Below are 12030 nucleotides of genomic sequence, written 5' to 3'. Positions count from 1 at the left end.
GGCACGAACCCGTGTCTCCTGCATCGGCAGGCGGATTCTCAACCTCTGCGCCACCAGGGAAGCCCCGATTGTAGTTTTGATTTGCATTTCTCTAATGATTAATGATGTTGAATATTCTTTCATGTGTTTGTTGGCAATCTGTATATCTTCTTTGGAGAAACGTTTATTTAGGTCTTTTGCCCATTTTTGGATTGGGTTGTTTGTTTTTTGATATTGAGCTGCATGAGCTGCTTGTAAATTTTGGAGATTAATCCTTTGTCAGTTGCTTCATTTGCAACTATTTTCTCCCATTCTGAGGGTTGTCTTTTTGTCTTGTTTATGGTTTCCTTTGCTGTGCAAAAGCTTTGAAGTTTCATTAGGTCCCATTTGTTTATTTTTGTTTTTATTTCCATTTCTCTAGAAGGTGGATCAAAAAGGATCCTGCTGTGATTTATGTCATAGAGTGTTCTGCCTATGTTTTCCTCTAAGAGTTTTCATAGTTTCTGGCCTTACATTTAGGTCTTTAATCCATTTTGAGCTTATTTTTGTGTATGGTGTTAGGAGGTGTTCTAATCTCATATTTTTACATGTACCTGTCCAGTTTTGCCAGCACCACTTATTGAAGAGGCTGTCTTTTCTCCACTGTATATTCTTCCCTCCTTTATCAAAGATAAGGTGACCATATGTGTGTGGGTTTATCTCAGGGCTTTCTCTCTTGTTCCATTGATCTATATTTCTGTTTTTGTGCCAGTACCATACTGTCTTGATTACTGTAGCTTTGTAGTCTAGTCTGAAGTCAGGGAGCCTGATTCCTCCAGCTCCATTTATCGTTCTCCAGATTGCTTTGGCTATTCGGGGTCATTTGTGTTTCCATACAAATTGTGAAATTTTTTGTTCTAGTTCTGTGAAAAATGCCAGTGGTAGTTTGATAGGGATTGTATTGAATCTGTAGATTGCTTTGGGTAGTAGAGTCATTTTCACAATGTTGATTTTTCCAATCCAAGAACATGGTATATCTCTCCATCTATTTGTATCATCTTTAATTTCTATCATCAGTGTCTTATAATTTTCTGCATACAGGGCTTTTGTCTCCTTATATAGGTTTATTCCTAGATATTTTATTCTTTTTGTTGCAGTGGTAATTGGGAGTGTTTTCATAATTTCACTTTCAGATTCTTCATCATTAGTGTATAGGAATGCCAGATATTTCTTTGCATTAATTTTGTATCCTGCAACTTTACCATATTCATTGATTAGCTGTAGTAGTTTTCTGGTAGCATCTTTGGGATTCTCTGTGTGTAGTATCATGTCATCTGCAAACAGTGACAGCTTTACTTCTTCTTTTCTGATTTGGATTCCTTATATTTCTTTTTCTTCTCTGATTGCTGTGGCTAAAACTTCCAAAACTATGTTGAATAATAGTGGTGAGAGTGGACAGCCTTATCTTGTTCCTGACCTTAGTGGAAATGGTTTCAGTGTTCCACCATTGAGGACGATGTTGGCTGTGGGTTTGTCATATATGGCCTTTATTATGTTGAGAAAATTTCCCTCTGTGCCTACTTTCTGCAGGGTTTTTATCATAAATGGGTGTTGAATTTTGTCAAAAGCTTTCTCTGCATCTATTGAGATGATCATATGGTTTTTCTCCTTCAATTTGTTAATATGGTGTATCACATTGATTTGCATATATTGAAGAATCCTCACATTCCTGGAATAAACCCCTCTTGATCATGGTGTGTGATCCTTTTAATGTGCTGTTGGATTCTGTTTGCTAGTATTTTGTTGAGGATTTTTGCATCTGTGTTCATCAGTGATATTGGCTTGTAGTTTTTTTTCTTTGTGACATCTTTGTCTGGTTTTGGTATCAGGGTGGTGGTGGCCTCGCAGAATGAGTTTGGGAGTGTTTCTCTGTCTGCTATATTTTGGAAGAGTTTGAGAAGGATAGGTGTTAGCCCTTCTCTAAATGTTTGATACAATTTGCCTGTGAAGCCATCTGGTCCTGGGCTTTTGTTTGTTGGAAGAATTTTTATCACAGTCTCAATTTCAGTGCTTGTGATTGGTCGGTTCATATTTTCTATTTCTTCCTGGTTCAGTCTCAGAACGTTGCACATTTCTAAGAATTTGTCCATTTCTTCCAGGTTGTCCATTTTATTGGCATAGAGTTGCTTGTAGTAATCTCTCATGATCTTTTGTATTTCTGCAGTGTCAGTTGTTACTTCTTTTTCATTTCTAATTCTATTGATTTGAGTCTTCTTCCTTTTTTTCTTGATGAGTCTGGCTAATGGTTTATCAATTTTGTTTATCTTCTCAAAGAACCAGCTTTTAGTTTTATTGATCTTTGCTATCGTTTCCTTCATTTCTTTTTCATTTATTTCTCATCTGATCTTTATGATTTCTTTCCTTCTGCTAACTTTGGGAGTTTTTTGTTCTTCTTTCTCAAATTGCTTTAGGTGCAAGGTTAGGTTTTTTATTTGAGATGTTTCCTTTTTCTTAAGGTAGGATTGTATTGCTATAAACTTCCCTTGTAGAACTGCTTTTGCTGCATCCCTTAGGTTTTGTGTCGTTGTGTCTCCATTGTCATTTGTTTCTAGGTATTTTTTGATTTCCTCTTTGATTTCTTCAGTGATCACTTTGTTATTAAGTAGTGTATTGTTTAGCCTCCATGTGTTTGTATTTTTTTTTCTTTTTTTGTGATATGCAGGCCTCTCACTGTTGTGGCCTCTCCCGTTGCAAAGCACAGGCTCCGGACGCGCAGGCTCAGCGGCCATGGCTCACGGGCCCACCTGCTCCGCGGCATGTGGGATCTTCCTGGACCGGGGCACAAACCCGTGTCCCCTGCATCGGCAGGCGGACTCTCAACCACTGCGCCGCCAGGGAAGCCCGTGTTTGTATTTTTTACAGAGCTTTTCCTGTAATTGATGTCCAGTCTCAGAGCGTTGTAGTCGGAAAAGATACTTGATACGATTTCAATTTTCATAAATTTACCAAGGCTAGATTTGTGACCCAAGATATGATCTATCCTGGAGAATGTTCCATAAGCACTTTAGAAATATGTATGTTCAGTTGTTTTTGGATGGAATGTCCTATAAATATCAATTAAGTCCATCTTGTTTAATATATCATTTAAATCTTGTGTTTCCTTTTTTTTTTTTTTTCATTTTGGATGATCTGTCCATTGGTGAGAGTGGGGTGTTAAAGTCCCCTAGTATGAATGTGTTACTATCGATATCCCCTTTTATGGCTGTTAGTATTTGCCTTATGTATTGAGGTGCTCCTGTGTTGGGTGCATAAATATTTACGATTGCTATATCTTCTTTTTGGATCGATCCCTTAATCATTATGTAGTGTCCTTCTTTGCCTCTTGTAATCGTCTTTATTTTAAAGTCTATTTTGTCTTATATGAGAATTTCTACTCCAGCTTTCTTTTGATTTCCATTTGCATGGAATATGCTTTTCCATCCCCTCACTTTTGGTCAGTATGTGTCCCTAGGTCTGAAGTGGGTATCTTGTAGACAGCGTATATATGGGTCTTGTTTTTGTATCCATTCAGCCAGTCTGTGTCTTTTGGTGGGAGCATTTAATCCATTTACATTTAAAGTAATAATCGATATGTATGTTTCTATTACCATTTTCTTAATTGTTTCGGGTTTGTTATTGTAGGTCTTTTCCTTCTTTTGTGTTTCTTGCCAAGAGAAGTTCCTTTAGCATTTGTTGTAAAGCTGGTTTGGTGGTGCTGAACTCTCGCAGCTTTTTCTTGTCTGTAAAGTTTTTAATTTCTCCATCAAATCTGAATGATATCCTTGTTGGTTAGAGTAATCTTGATTCTAGGTTTTTCTCCTTCATCACTTTAAGTATGTCCTGCCACTCCCTTCTGGCTTGCAGAGTTTCTGCTGAAAGATCAGCTGTTAACCTTATGGGGATTCCCTTGTGTGTTATTTGTTGTTTTTCCCTTGCTGTTTTTAATATGTTTTCTTTGCATTTAATTTTTGATAGTTTGATTAATATGCACCTTGGCGTGTTTCTCCTTGGATTTATCCTGTATGGGACTGTGTGCACTTCCTGGACTTAATTAACTATTTCCTTTCCCATATTAGGGAAGTTTTCAACTATAATCTCTTCAAATATTTTCTCAGTCCCTTTTTTTTTCTCTTCTTCTTCTGCGACCCCTATAATTCGAATGTTGCTGCGTTTAATGTTGTCCCAGAGGTCTCTGAAACTGTCCTCAGTTCTTTTCATTCTTTTTTCTTCATTTTGCTCTGCAGTAGTTATTTCCGCTGTTTTATCTTCCAGGTCACTTATCCGTCCTTCTGCCTCAGTTATTCTGCTATTGATCCCCTCTAGAGTATTTTTAAGTTCATTTATTGTGTTGTTCATCATTGCTTGTTTCTGCTTTAGTTCTTCTAGGTCCTCATTAAATGTTTCTTGCATTTTCTCTATTCTATTTCCAAGGTTTTGCATCATCTTTACTATCATTATTCTGAATTCATTTTCAGGTAGACTGCCTATTTCCTCTTCATTTGTTAGGTCTGGTGGGTTTTTACGTTGGTCCTTCATCTGCTATGTGTTTTTCTGTCTTCTCATCTTGCTTATCTTACTGTTTTTGGTGTCTCGTTTTTCCCGGCAGCAGGTTCGTAGTTCCCGTTGTTTTTGGTGTCTGTCCCCAGTGGCTAAGGTTGGTTCAGTGGATTGTGTGGGCTTCCTGGTGGAGGGGACTAGTGCCTGTGTTTTGTTCAATGAGGCTGGGTCTTGTCTTTCTGGTGGGCAGGTACATGTCTGGTGGTGTGCTTTGGGGTGTCTGTGGCCTTATTATGATTTTAGGCACCCTCTCTGCTAATGGGTGGCATTGTGTTCCTGTCTTGCTATTTGTTTTGGCATAGGCTATCCAGCACTGTAGCTTGCTGGTCCTTGAGTGAAGCTGGGTCTTGGTGTTGAGATGGAGATCTCTGGGAGATTTTCGCCATTTGCTATTACATGGAGCTGGGAGGTCTTTTGTGGACCAGTGTCCTGGAGTTGGCTGTCCTAACTCAGAGGCACAGCACTGACTCCTGGCTGGAGCACCAAGAGCCTTTCATCCACTCGGCTCAGAGTAAAAGGGAGAAAAAATAGAAAGAAAGAAAGAAAGAAGATAAAATAAAATAAAATACAGTTATTAAAATACAAAATAATTATTAAGAAAAAAAATTTTTTTAAAGTGAAAAAAAAAACGTAAAACGGATGGACAGAACCCTAGGACAAATGGTGAAAGCAAAGCTATACTGACAAAATCTCACACAGAAGCATACACGTACGCTCTCTGCATTTCTTTTAATGGATGAATAGTAGTCCGTTGTATGGATACAGCACATTTTGCTTATCCATTCATCAGTTCATGAACGTTTGTGTTGATGAACACTTTTTGGTTGTTATGAATAATGCTTCTATGAAGATAGAGACTTGATACTCAAATTACTTGAGTAAGTAAATTGCTCAGTGTCATGCAATTAAGAGATAAAAGATCTAATATGTGAAGATTTTAGATGATAAAATCTAAGATGATTCAGAGGCTGAAGTTGTAACAACTTTTTTATGTTACTTTTGACATTCTCACAAATCCAACCTTCATGAAATATCCCATTTTCATGCAACTTCTTGGGTGCAGATTAACTTGTTGGGCTCTTACTGATGAGATCCAAAGTGGGTATAACCAGGTAAATGGCCCTCTGCTCACAGAATTTTGCCCTAACAACATACATTACTGCCTGGAAATGCAACATGTTACATATTTCCATATTACAGCTCAAAACAAAGTAGGAAGATGAGGGGAAATCTGTCTACATTTCCCTGTTCTTTGTCTCAATTCCAAATCCTCTACGTATCAGTGCCTGGGTTAAAAAAAAAATAATCTAAAAGAATATTTTGTGCTTTCTTCTGGAGCTTCACAAAGTTTAATACCTTCTCTCAATCTTTCTCTCTCGTGTTGTCAAGGAACTGAAAATAAAATCAAGAAAATAAGTGCCAGAAAAACAAATGAACAAACAACCATAAAGCAAGAGAGAAATGGTTTGAGGGCCACTGCTATTTTATTGCTTGTGTCAATTTTTCTCTTTTTATGCATCCACCTGTGCAAAGGCCTGCACCTCATACAAGTAAGAGGCAGTGTGGAGAAGAGCAAATAAACCAAAGAGAGCATCCAGTTTTATTCCTTGGTAGTGACTTGTGGAGTTCCACTGACTGTAAACCATTCCAAAATGCAGAGGGGAAGCACTACTTTTTCCTTCCTCTTACAGCTTCAGCTAGTCAATATTTAACAATTCTGCTAGGAAACATACATGCCTCATGTCAATAACAGCTTCTTTCACAAAATGCTTTGTTAGGGAGAGTGTTAAAAGAGGAGCATGTTTGAGCCCAACTGTTTAAAACAAAGTACACTGTGCCAGCTGGTTAGAAGGGAGGCACCCTTCCCTCAGAGCACAATTTCGAACAGGGTCAAGCAAAGGTAAAATCTTGAGTTCACATTTCCATTAAAAACAGGGATTATTATTTCAGTCCCACTGCTCAGTGTTCTTTCTTTCTCTATTTTTTTCCAATTGAAAAATCACCAGTTTGTCAAAAATAAAAATTAAAAAAAATTTATTTATTTTTGGCTGCATTGGGTCTTCGTTGCTGTGCGCAGGCTTTCTCTAGTTGCGGCGAGTGGGGGCTACTCTTCGTTGTGGTGTGCGGGTTTCTCATTGTGGTGGCTTCTCGTTGCAGAGCACGGGCTATAGGTGCATGGGCTTCAGTAGTTGTGGCTCGTGGGCTCTAGAGTGCAGGCTCAATAGCTGTGGTGCACGGGCTTAGTTGCTCCACGGCATGTGGGATCTTCCTGGACCAGGGATTGAACCCTGTGTCCCTTGAATTGGCAGGCAGATTCTTAACCACTACACCACCAGGAAGTCCCCAAAATAAAATGTTAAAAGAATCTTTCTGGCTCCCTGCAACAGAGGCATGTAACTCAACCACACATTAAAGTTCCTATACAGTGATTCTGCTCACAAGGTCCCTGGATCCTTCAGTTTGCTTCCTCACAGCAGTGGGTGCGAGGAACCCTTTGCTCGAATTCCAGGGGGTTATATGGTTGGGGCAAACCACTTAACTTTCCAGTGGCTGAATTCTAACTTGTGAAATGAGCAAAACAAACTTATCCACAGGGGTTTAAGAAAACTAATTAAGGTTTATAAAGATCTTCTTGGATGAAACACAATGTAGTTGTTACCATAAATAATATGACTACGAATTTCCATTTTATCTCCTGACCCCAAGGGACCCAGTGTTCTTCATGCATATGAGTCTATTTAAATTGCACAATTCCCTCATGAGGCAGAAAGAAGGCAGATCTCAGCATTGATATTCTACAGTGGGAAACTGGAGACCTCAGTGGTTAAACTGAGCCATTTACATTCTTGTTGCCCAACTAACAGTGGGATACATTTTTTTCCCCACAAATTCTTATTGTGCTTTAGGTAAAGTCTTGGAGAAAACTTGATTTTACGATTTTGATTTGTCTCCCAAGACAGCTGCGTATATATTTTCACTAACCAGTAATTTATGTAAGAGGAAAGAGTGTGTTGATATACTTATTCTATGATGCCATAGCATATGGATAATGTGGAGAACACATGCATTGAAAGAGCAAAAATAAGAAAAAAGAATAATTCAACAGAACAGTTTGGAAATGACTACTAAATTTCTGTTTGTCAGACTCCCAAACTTATATACACACATACACACACATATACAGCCTTTGGGGAGTGAGAATGAAGAAAAAGTATAGCGTGTATATCTTGTATTTCTATAATGAAAATTACTCTCCAAAATGGCAGTTTAAGTTATCTTGATGGAGTATTACCAGTATATTAAAAAATTCCTAAAAATTACTCAGTTGGCCTTTATAATACTTGCTTGTCCTACTTTAAATATCTAGAAGTTATATTCTGCTTCTAATTGGACCTGATACAACTGGTCAGAAAATAATAAATCTCTCACTTTGGGGAAATATAACTCTTCTGGGCAATTTGAGTGTCATTTAGTACATTGGATGAGGTAGTTTTCTAAATAGTATCCTAAAATTAATACACATTTGAAAGAGAATCATTTACTCTTTCCTTAGTGGAAGGTTCAGGCCTTACAATGAAATGCAATGGTTAAATCTAATTAAAACACTAGCCATACCAGTCACTTGATTTTTTTTTTTTTTTTTTTTTAATGCTTGATCAGTCCCAGTCTTGGAAGATACCCTCAGTAAGCCTTCCTCTTCAGGGGGTGCAACATCCTGATAGCTCTGATCTATGCCATTTACAAAGTTTGGATTCAGGCGGCACCGAGGTCGTTGATGTCGGCACCAACCCCAGGCCACATGGGGGCTCCAGAGCGCGGCATGGAGGGGCCGGCCTAGCTGGGGCCTGTGGCCCTGTCTTCTGGCTATGACGCTGGTCCTGTGTATGCTGTGGGGCTGCAGCCGCCAGGCGGTGGGTGCCCGAGGGGCCGGGAGGCGAGCCAGGGCCCCCAGGCGGGTGTGGGCATTGTGTCTGCAGCCAGCGTCCCTGAGGCCGCGCTCGGGCCATGATCACTTGGTGAAGCTGTGCCGGGACAGCGCGGCCGACTTCTTCCCACACTGTGAGGACCTGTGCATGCTGCAGGACTCAGTGCCTGTGCCTGCAGTGCGCGCTTCCCTGCGGGAGGGCCTGCTGGACTTAACTCCGACCGCCTCCGCGGGGTGGACTGGGCGCTGCTCCTGAGTACCCTCTGACCCTGATCTGTATCCAGAGCTTCTTCCAGCCATGGCTTGTCGAGACAGGTTGTGACAGAAATAAACTTTACAGAAGTCATGCTCCTGCAATAAGAAATAAAGATGTGACCTTCCAGTTGTGTAAAGCTCTTAAATGCTGTGTAAGTGTGTCTGGTGTGCTAAGGAATGTGGAGCTAAATGGGCTAGTTCTGAGAGAGAGACTTAACTATGTTAACAAAGGTCCATCAGAATTTCCTGTGACTGTGACAGTAGAGAGTCCTTCCTCCTCAGAAATCGAAGAGGTTGATGATTCCTCAGAAAGTGTTCAGGAAGAGCCAGAGAAAATCAGTTTGAAACAAGAAGCATTGTCTGTACAAAGTTATCACTTTAAAGCTATAGAGAAGATTATTTTTCAAATGGAAGCCTGATTGCAACATGGCACAGCTTTGTGTGAGGGTTCTGTTTTCCCCTCCCATCTGCATTGTATCCCCTTGAATGGTTCCTTAAGCTTAGACCAAGGTGAATGGTGGACATTTGAACTCTAAGAAACAAAAATGAAAACATGTCGTTAGTAATATATTTTCCTTTCCTTAGAACCTTAGTATATTAGATTTAAGGAGAACCTTAGTGATCATAAGATAAAGAAATTGAGTTCTGAGTGAATATAGTCAGCTGATTCAGTGCTCTTGTTTTACAGATGAGAAAATTGACAGTTCTAATTGAACTCTCTTTTTATAAGAGGAAAATATGGCCTCATTTTAAATAAAAGTAAAGTTGAAACAACAACAACAACAACAAAGTTTGAATTCAGTATTCCATTTAATAATACTTCTTTCCTAAACAAGCCATGGAATTCTAGAGTGAATGGAGTTGTGTCTTTTGGGGATATTTATTTGTCTCTTTACTTTTTCTTTTTTCCTCCTCCATGGGATCTGGTGAATAAAATGTCTTAAAACTGATGTGTGTGTGTGCATATATGTGTACATGCACACATATCCCTTGGGGTTGAGCAATGACATGGAAATTTGTAGTCATATATATATATATATATATATATATATATATATATATATATATATATATATATATATATATGCTGCGTCTCTGGTTGAGATGGTAGGTTGCCTTTCTGTGAGGGGGGGTGGGTATTGACACAAGGAAGAGGTAAGGTTATAGACCAGAATATGGTCTGTCTTGGTATATGTTCTTTGAACACAGTGTGTACTCTGTTGTTAGGTGGAGTGGTCTGTCAATGTTGATTAGATCTTGCTGGCTGATGCTGTGTTTGCACAACATCAATATCCTATATTCTTACTGAATTTCTGTATAGTTGTTCTATCACTTTTTAGGAGATGGGTGTGGAATTCTGTGACTGTAAATGTGGAATTGTCAGTTTCTCCATTCACTCAGTTTTGCTGCAAATATTTTGCAGCTCTGTAGTTTGGTACATACACATTTAAGATTGCTATGTTTTCTTGGAGTATTAAAACATTTATCATCACATAATAATGTTCCTCTCTGTCTTTGGTAATTTTCTTTTTTCTGAAGTCTGCATTATCTGATATTAATATAGCTACTTTGCTTTCTTTTGATTAATGTTTGCATATTATATTTTTCCATACTTTTATTTTCAGTTTGCCTAGATCATTATATTTGATGTGAACTTCTTATAGACAGCATATAAATGGGTCATGGTTTTAAATCCACGTTGCCAATCTCTGTCTTTTAGTTGGCGTATTTAGATAATTTACATTAAATGTAATTATTCATATGTTAAGATGTAAATCTGCTATGTTACTTTTAATGTTTTGTTTGTTCTCTCTGTTTTTTTTCCTTCATTCCTGTGGGTTACTTGAACATTTTTAGAATTACATCTTGATTTATCTATAGTGTTTTGAGTGTATCTCTTTGTATAGCTTTTTAAGTAGTTCCTGTAGGTGTTACATATATATATATATATATATATATATATATATATATATATATATATATATATATATATGTAACATCGCAGGTTACTGGTGTCAACATTTTTTCAGCTTGGGTGAACCATAAACACCTTAGTTCTCTTTATGTCCCTGTACTCTCCCCCATTACGATATAATTGTCTGAAATATTTCTTCTATATGCATTTAGAACCACATCAGTGCTATAATTTTTGCCTCACTCATCACACATACTTTAGAATATTTTTGCTTAGCACGTTCTCTCTTCTTTCCTGATGTTTCAAGTTTCCTTCTTCAACTGTTTCTATTTAGAGAACTTTAACTATTCATTTATGGTAGACCTGCTTCCAACAAATTCTCTTAGTTATTCCTCATCTGAGAATACCTTGATTTCCTCATCATTTCTAAAATACATTTTAGCTGGATATAAGATTCTGGGTTGGCAATTCTTTTTTTTTTTTTTTTTTTTTTTCATCACTTGAAAACTGTCTTTCCTTCCAGCTTCCATGATGAGATATCTGCTGTCCTTTGAATTGTTTTTCCCTGATAGGTAAGGTGTTATTTCTCTCTTCCTGTTTCCAAAACTTTTTCTTTTTTTAGTTCTCAGAAGCTTGACTATGATGTGTCTTGATGTGGATTTCTTTGGATGTATCCTGTTGGTGGGTCACCGAGCTCTTCTTGAATATGTAGATTTATATACTTTGTCAAATTTGGGAAGTTTTCATCCATTCTGCCTTTGAATACTTTTCAGTTCCATCTTCTATCTCCTTTCCTTCTGTTGACACAAATGTTGGATTTTATTTTAGTCCCAGAAGTCCCTGAGCCTCTGTTTATTTTGTTTCAGCATGTATTTTCTCTGTTTTTCAGATTGGGTGATTTCTATTGTCTGATTTTAAGTTCACTGATTCTTTCCTCTGTCTTCTCTGTTCTGCTGTTGAGCCTATTCATCGAATTTTTTATTTTGTGTATTGATTGTTTTAGTTGAAAGTTTTTCATTTGTTTCTTTTTTATATCTCCTATTCCTTTGCTGAGACTTCCTTTTTTTTTCTTTCACTTTTACAAGTGTGTTTTGTAGTTGCTTGTTGAGGCATTTTTAAGATGGCTGCTTTAAAATCTTTGTCAGATAATTTAAACTCCTCTGTCATCTTGGGGTTGGCATCTGTTGATTGTGGTTTAAAATTAAGTTTGACATCTTTCTGGTTCTTGGTATGATGTATAATTTTTTATTGGAACCTAGATATTTTGGGTAATATAAGACTCTGGATCCTATTTAAACCTTTGTTTGTTCATTTTTTAAAAAGCTGGCTTCTCTGACACTGCTCTGGCCAGAGAACTGGGGGGACACCATCTTATTACTGC

This window comes from Kogia breviceps, chromosome 11 (assembly GCF_026419965.1).
Source record: "Kogia breviceps isolate mKogBre1 chromosome 11, mKogBre1 haplotype 1, whole genome shotgun sequence".
Lineage (NCBI taxonomy): Eukaryota > Metazoa > Chordata > Mammalia > Artiodactyla > Physeteridae > Kogia > Kogia breviceps.
This window is presented reverse-complemented; position numbering follows the sequence as displayed.